The sequence below is a fragment of the Coenobita brevimanus genome, chromosome 109, assembly GCF_032717465.1.
Source record: "Coenobita brevimanus isolate Jiangsu-jjx chromosome 109, ASM3271746v2, whole genome shotgun sequence".
Lineage (NCBI taxonomy): Eukaryota > Metazoa > Arthropoda > Malacostraca > Decapoda > Coenobitidae > Coenobita > Coenobita brevimanus.
The window spans coordinates 13,611,629-13,620,263 of record NC_137062.1 but is presented as its reverse complement, the minus strand read 5'-3'; the positions used below and the strand labels follow the sequence as shown (position 1 = coordinate 13,620,263).

The 8,635-nt window shown below is 37.2% G+C and overlaps 1 long non-coding RNA gene across 1 annotated transcript; it reads right to left on the bottom strand.

Moving 5' to 3' along the window:
- Positions 1 to 2,792: 2,792 nt before the first annotated feature.
- Positions 2,793 to 8,252, bottom strand: LOC145417088 (uncharacterized). The gene is made up of 3 exons (XR_013900411.1): positions 8,200 to 8,252; positions 3,574 to 3,647; positions 2,793 to 2,987 (listed from the first exon to the last, which is right to left on the bottom strand). It is a non-coding gene; the product is annotated as an uncharacterized LOC145417088 (long non-coding RNA).
- Between the last annotated feature and the right edge of the window lie 383 nt (positions 8,253 to 8,635).

The following is an 8,635-nucleotide window of genomic DNA, read 5'->3' as shown; positions in this document are numbered from 1 at the left end:
GAAAGATGAGTGTAAAAATGCAGCAGGAAGCAGAAAGTTAATGAAAAAATAAATGGAGGAAGGTAGGTGGGAGGTAGTAAGAATAAGGAGAAAGATACTCAATCAGGGAGCGATGGAGTAAAAGACGAATATAGGAAAAGGAAGTTAAAGTGAATAAGATACAGAAGGAGGAAGACACTGAAACAAGAAATGAAGGTGTTAATAGTGTATTATGAGGACGACGGGAAGTGAGAAAATGAATAAGAAGAATGATTCTGAAACGAGAAACGCTGGTGTAGCCTAATGGTTATATGAGGAAAAAATAAGGTGACAAATGGAGTTAATGAATCACAAGACGATGGAAAGAAGAACTGAGGTACTGAAATAAGAGAGGATGATGTTAGCAGAGTAATAAGAGGAAAGAGAAAGCAAGTGTGTGTGTGTGTGTGTGTGTGTGTGTGTGTGTGTGTGTGTGTGTGTGTGTGTGTCCGGACGCACGGTGCTCGCTAGCCATTACTTCAATGTAGCTAAAGAGTGGAGATAATTCTGTTGCCACTGTATTACTTAAGAGAATGTATCTGTATAATCACTTCCCAAACTTGCACCTTATTAGAAGTTTTTATTAGTTTGGATTTATAATGTCAGATTCGATCTTTTCTTTCAAAACTTTCCCATGTTATTGAAATGTGCTGTCCTTTGTAGTGGTCAGCATCAGTGTATCACTGATGGTCCCTCCAGCATGGGTAACTGTTCTGCTGAGGCCAGGGGGATCTCTCGCTGGATAAATCCCCCACAATGACAGTGTGGTTCCCGTGGGAGAGGAACACACACACACACACACACACACACACAGACACAAAGACACACACACACACACACACACACACACACACACACACACACACACACACACACACACACAGATTTATTTATTGTTTACTCATTATTTATTGGTATGTGTTTACTTCTAGCATATATATTTATTCATATTCATAAGTATTATAGATAGGTGCAATGAAAATAAAAATCATTGGTGTGCCCATACTTGAAAGAATATATTTGCCTAATGATTTTCAAAAGCTACATCGCATAAAAAAAAAAAAAATCTGTCATCATGATTAACATTAGATGTTAATTTAGATAGATAGTTTATCCTTATTACAAGAGTGTTAGAATTTGGGCTTACTGTTTATCTGAATGTAGATAAGTATTTTTTGATACTGGTGAAAAAGTGGGTGATGTATTATACCAAACGGAAATATAATATGAAGCTAATGAAATATCTGGATTAAGAAGAAGCAGACCTAAATATTCTTGGTGTTACGAATCATAAATCATTTCACCAGTCTAGGCGGCTGAATCTTGGTGGGAATAGATGTAGTTATGATAATAGAGAAGGTTATCTCATAAATTGCTGTTGTTACTTGACATCAATAAAGAAAATTTTCTGAATCAGTAATGGAAGTGTAGGCTGCTGAGGCTGTTTTGTACTGGAGATGAAATCCTTGTAAAAGCCAACCACCTTTATTGAACCTGGATCTCCTCTGCCCACAACTTCTCTTCTTTGTCCAGATCTACACCACTGGTCGACAGTTATTTGTTGTTACTGCTGCCGCATTGAAAGCTGAAAACACAGTAAAACCCATGATAGTGAACTTTAAATAATAGATTTGGACAACTTATTTCAGGCAAAAAAAAAAAAAAAAATGTTTTCTGTTAAAAGTAACCTGTACGTTTCCTCTAGCGTTATTATGTTATTAAATATCCGAGAAAAATGAACCCAACTATTGTTCTAGCAACACGATATTCATGCACATTCAAAGAGACACGGTAATTATTTCTAAATGCCTTGTAAATTCTATACTATTGTATAAGTTCAGGAAAAAAAAAATAGAGTATTGGTTAGGAAGTGTATAAGAATGTTTTTTTTTTTTTCTTTTTAACAATATACAGCGATGCGTCGATATGAGACTTACTTGGAACACAGCAACTGCATTTGGCCTTCGCTCTGCACCAGCAGTTAAACTTCGTAAATAATGGGAGACAGTCCCTGGTGTTTGCAATGCAATATCCCCCTTTTTCAAGGCACGCGTTAGATATACACCGCTTCAGACACTGACAGCCATTGATGCACCTGTTTCTGTTAGGGAGGTAGGAATCTGTGCGGAGCAGGACAGCATTGTTGGCTTCCTCAAGGCATACACACGACCCATTTGGGTCCGTACATGCTGTTTCTTGGGAACAGATGAGACTCCTGAAAAAGAGGAAAGATAAAAGAAAAATAAATATCATGCAAGAAAAACCCTTAGACAGGATACTATTCTTAATAAAGAAATGAATTGTTGATATGTGTTGTTGTTGTTGTTGTTGTCATTATATTGATGGTTTAATAATGCACTTGCCAAGTATAATACGGTGTGAAATTTCGGTCCTTTAATTTAAACATCATTTTTCATCATTAAAATACATTTGAACTTATTAATCTCAGATTGTTGGTCGTAGTTATGTAGCATATTGTTTCATCTCCAACATGGTAATGAATTGATTGGTATTAACAACATGAGAACGTCAAGATTGAGAAGATGGTGCAAAAAATGGAAGTGGGTGAATATCATAGAAAGTTGTGGGCAGTAGAGGCCTTCTGGTAGTTAGACGGTTACATAGGTCTAATTGCTGTTGAGTTATAGAACTCTGTAGTCTATTAAATTGTTCATGTTATACATATTCAGCAGATATACAGTAGGAAGGAGTAAAATTGACAGGAATTTGTATAGAAAATAAGCCTCTTGACCAACAGAGTTAGCTGCCTTGACTTACGACGTGAAGGTAAATATAAAGGCAACTCCACCAGTGTTACTGCAGGTTGGACTGGGTAACAAAATCCTACTCTGGTGCTCATTTTCCATGTCGTTCAGCGTCCCTTCTACAATGTCGTCTGCTTCGTCGACTTGGTCGACCTCCATCTCCTCGTTATCGAGGTTCTTCCTGACCGCGTCAACTTGAACATTCTGTGACAGAGAAGTAACAGCTGAATGTTTTACCAGGCTAATCAAAGACTTTAGCCGGATAATAAAATGGCAACTTTATTTACGTATACGCATCAGCCTTTATCCCTGTTTGATCCTGAGTTAGCCAGTTCTCTTAGAGCGAGCTGACCCATCAACCACAGGCCAGTAACCGCCACTGCAGGGCCGTCCTGTGCAGTAAAACGATATTACCCTACGGAAGACAGCGTCTCGCCACAGTGAGACGCTTTGAATGTGTGAAGATTTGGCTCCCAGATGGATGCTGCATTAGCTTCCCTCGTCCCAGAAAAGATGATTACCATATTAGATTCCATATCACTCCATTGTATGGTTTTCTCTCTCTCTCTCTCTCTCTCTCTCTCTCTCTCTCTCTCTCTCTCTCTCTCTCTCTGTTTGTTTATTTATTTATTTATAGAAACTTTTTAATGTGGTGTTAGCTCCTGACGATAAGTATTTTATCGCGTTTGAGTAAAGTTAGCTGATGATGTTCAAAGTAAAGGTCAAGGCAAATCCATTTCTTTGACAGGTGTTCAGTAATGAGGAGGGTGTAGGTTGTGGGTACTCTTACCGCGGACTGGGAGACGGCCACCAGGAGAGTCAGTAACAGAAACACTTGCATCTTGCCTCTTGTCTCTCGTTCCTCTGCAAAGATCACAGGGATTATAACCTATTTTGAGTTATTTTTATATTCATATACATTGTTGTCCATAAATATTCCTCTTTCACTCCACCTGGCTGTTTATCCATAAAACAGTTATTCTCCAATATCGCTATATCAACAAATTCAAGTACTAATGTTAGTAAGGCACTGATAAAGGATTAAGAGTTGTCATGTGGGTTTTTGATAAGCCAACCAAGAGCAAACTGTCATCAGAAAGGAATTATTTAAGTTTGCTATCTAAATAATTTGGTTTAAAATGGGTAAAAATAGTTTGTTTAAAACTGGGTAACCCTGGACCACACTTGCTGTTGCTTGACAGACTTCCATACCTGGCGTGCTAAGGTAACTTAATATCCGTTATGATGTGATATGTTTTGTAGTAACCATGGTACAAAAACCTTCCTGTTGTAATAACCTGCTACGTCACTTAAACTGTGATAGGAATAAAACGTATCTGCGGATATGGAAATGAGGGATAGTTGCAGGTATAGTCTTTGCTGGAAGATGAATTTCATTCACGTAAATGGATGACCACTCTTGTTCGTTAGTCAGTCAGTCGTAGCTAACATTTTTATGACATAGTTTTGTGAGAAGGTAGTGCGACTGAGAATGTAAAAGGGAATTTATAATATTGATTCCTTTACAGCCGGTAAACCAAGGTTAGGACACATACAGTTATTTTGGGCAACACTAGATATAATGATGTATGGATGAATGGCTGTTTGATCAAACAGTTCCTAGTAACGTTATGAATCATAACTAACAACAAGAAGGAATCAGTGCCTGCAGCAGCGCCAGTACAAATGGTATAAATACCGAATATTTGATTTTGCACAATGACCTTCACCTTCCAGAGATTAATATCAAACTTGATATTTCATTTCCTCCCTAACTTTCTTCCAACATTGGCTCAAATAAAAAAAAAATACGTTTGAGTTGACTTTCCCCCATTGATCTTAGCCTTTGACCTGTTATATGACCAGGACTTTTCATTAAATTCAAAATCAAATCTCTTCACCCATGTTTTAGTCCAACCCCTTCCACGAAATTCAGTCTACAGCGGAAAAAATGGTTAAGTTGACTTTTATATGTGACATTGACTTTGGAAATATTCATGTAAATCAGTAAACATTTTGAGTGCTTCTTTGAAATATTCGTGTGGAAAATGTGTTAACATTTTGTTATTCTTAGCTCATCCACTATATTCGATCCAAATCAGATAAAAGCTCTCACTGTTATTCTCTTGTCACACTTACACACGGGGTCAAACTTTGTCTTTGCCTTATGAACTTGACATTTGACTAATTGTTCACAGACATTAATCCCTTTGCTAATGCCTGATCTTTTTTTCTTTACTGAGTTTTCTTCCCACGTGAAATAGACAAGTACCTTGGCCTTTGACCTTTAATTTTACTTTGACCTTAACAAATAATTTTTCAAAATCAGATGTTAATATTCTTCCCTTAGCCTTATCCCTTCCATAATGTTTGGTCTCAATAAGATACAAACAATTTAAGGTGATCTTTACTTTGAACCAAACGTTATTTTTAAAAAGAAAAAGTTTAGATACAATCTGATGATTATTTTTTTATTTAGCACACACACACACACACACACACACACACACACACACACACACACACACACACACACACACACACACACACACTAGAGATCAACACATCTGAAGGGAAAGTAATTGTAGCCAACTTGTACATGTCACCCAGATCAAACACATGGGAAAGAGACGAATATGAGGACCTGGCAGAGAGTACAATTCAGATTTTAAGAGCATTACTACATAAAATGGAAGAGAAATCGGAAAGAATTATGCTAACTGGAGATTTTAATACAAATATAAATTGGAATACTCAAGATATAGTAAGCCAAGAAAGCTGTTGGGACCAAAAGCTCCTGGATCTCGTGCAAGAGTTTTTCCTAACGCAACATGTGAGGGAAACCACCAGAAAAAGAGAACTCGATGTACCTTCAATGCTAGATCTCATGTTTACTAGGCAAGAAAATGATACTGACAGTTTAATATATCACCCTCCATTCGGCAAAAGCGACCATGCAGTACTAAATTGCAACTTCAGGATAGCATATGACATAGTTAACAGCAATGAAAGTTACAAAAAGAGCCTAAACTATAAAAAGGGAAATTATCAAGACCTAAAGAAGTATTTCTTAGAAGTTGATTCGGAAAATGAGCTTAGAGGACAAGATTTCAATGCTGTATATAAAAAATTCTGTGAATTTTATGAAATAGGAGTCCAGAAGTACATCCCACAGAAGCAGAAAAGAAAATAAAGAAATGGTTCAATACAGAATGTAAAAAATCAAAAGAAAGAAGAGATTTGTTGTGGAATAGATACAGAAGACACAATAGTGAAAGGGCATATAATAATTACAAACAGGCAAGAAATGATTATACACGAATAAGGAGGGAAGCCCAAAAACAGTTTGAGGAGGATATTATAAATAAAAGTAGTGATCAACAGAAGCTATTTTACAGCTACATCAGAAGCAAAACCAAAGTAAAAGATATAATACAATCCATTACGGACGAGGGAATCACCTATACACAAGAGAACGGTATTTGTGAAGCACTGAATAAGAATTTCCAATCAGTTTTTACAGAAGAAAAAAATTTTGAGGGGGACTATGTGGAACATGCATGCCCACACATACTACCAGATATAGAAATATCAGAAAAAGTAATACAGGAGGAGTTAAGTAAATTAGACAGAGGAAAAGCAAGTGGTCCTGATGAAATTTCATGTTGGGTGCTACGAGAATGTGCAAAATAGTTAAGTAAACCATTATTTTTAATTTTCAGGAAATCCTTGAGTCAAGGTAAACTACCTGATATTTGGAAGAAAGCAAATATTGTCCCCTTATTCAAGAAAGGGAATAGACAAAATCAACTCAAATACCGACCAGTATCACTGACCAGTGTTGTAAGCAAGGTATTAGAAAAGCTTATAAGAAAAGCTTGGGTAAATCATCTAGTAGAACACAATATGATAACAGAAAGACAGTTTGGTTTCAGAAAAGGAAAATCATGTGTTACTAATCTGTTGAGCCACTATGACAAAGTAACAGACACAATACAGGAAAGAGAAGGATGGGTGGACAGTATCTATTTAGATTTCAAGAAAGCATTTGACACAGTACCACACCAAAGACTTTTATGGAAACTGTACCATCAAGTAGGAATTCGAGGCAAACTGTTTTGTTGGATGCAAGATTTTCTCATAAAAAGAGAAATGAGAACAGTACTAAGGGGAAACTACTCATCATGGAAAGAAGTGACTAGTGGAGTACCACAGGGCTCAGTGCTGGCACCAATCATGTTTTTAGTGTATATAAATGATGTAGACAGTAACATTGGAAATGAAAGCTATCTAAATATGTTTGCAGATGATGCAAAAATACAAAGGAGAATTACTAACACAGACTCTTGTAAAGAGCTACAAAAAGAATTAAATAAACTTCATGAATGGAGTAATACATAGCAAATGGAATTCAATGTGGACAAGTGTCATGTAATCAGGTTTGGTGAAAGTGGAAAAAGACCTGATTGGGATTATACGTTAGGAAATAAAACCCTACATACATCAGAAAGAGAGAAGGACCTAGGTGTGATTATCAATAACAGACTATCTCCGGCTGACCACATCAGTGAGAAGGTACGGAACATGTATACACTGCTTGCAAATATGAGAATAGGATTCACATACATAAATGAAGACATGCTAAGAAGGATAATAACATCATTCATCAGACCAACCCTGGAGTATGCATCAGTAGCCTGGAGTCCTCATCTCAAAAAACACATGGACAAGATTGAAAAAGTTCAAAGGGTCACTACAAGATGGATACCAAGCTTAAGGGATCTAAGCTACGAAGAAAGACTAAATAAACTGAATCTACGAACACTACAGGAGAGAAGGAAAAGAGGTGACATGATAATGCTATATAAATGCGCATCAGGGAGGGAGAAAATAGACATAAATGATTACTTAACATATGGGGAAGCATCAGCAAGAGGACACTGCAAAAAACTGCATAAGAAGAGAGGTGATAAAGACGTGAGGAAATTCAGTTTCCCAAACAGAGCAATTGATCAGTGGAATGCACTACCGAATGAAATAGTGTGTGCCAAAACAATTCACAAATTTAAGGATATGTACGATAAATATGGTTCAAGACACGGGACAGTACGAGCTTGACTCATTCCTGTAAAGATACAATTAGGTAAGTACAATTAGGTAAGAACACACACACACACACACACACACACACACACACACACACACACACACACACACACACACACACACACACACACTGATCATAACACCCGTTCTTGCTTCGGGAGTAAGGGATACAAAAGAGATCAATCAGGCAATACTAGAATGGAAGTTTCTTTTGTGTTTTTATAGTAAGTCACCATTAAGAATTCAGTTCGTCAACAGTTCCTGCTCTCCCAGGGAAAGAGAAATATTCTTCACGTGAGCTGCATCTCACCTTAAGGGAAGACTGGTGGAGTGAGTGGGAAGCGTGTAGACTGGCTGGCTGTCTGGACAGAAGTGAGGTGTGCAAAGGAGTAACAGTCCAACCATTTTATACAGACACTGAGTAAACAGGTGTTCTGCTTGGTGAGTGTTAGCAGGCTACATGGAAGTAAACTTGGTGTTCTAATATTTCTTTATCATGTTGTAGTAACAAGAGCACATAACCTTTGACAATCCCATATACGTTCTGTGGAAATATTTTGCCTGTTAATGAACATAGTTCTTGCTTATATTTCCACTGTGTTGGTTTTCTACTTTGAAAAAGGTAGTTCAGGTAACCCTCACCCAATCAGAAAGAGTTTCATAACCCTGGCAGGTGTTCCCTCATTATTTTGCTCACGCGTCTGTACACGTGATGTGGACAAATGTGCAGTGGAATAGCCAAAAGT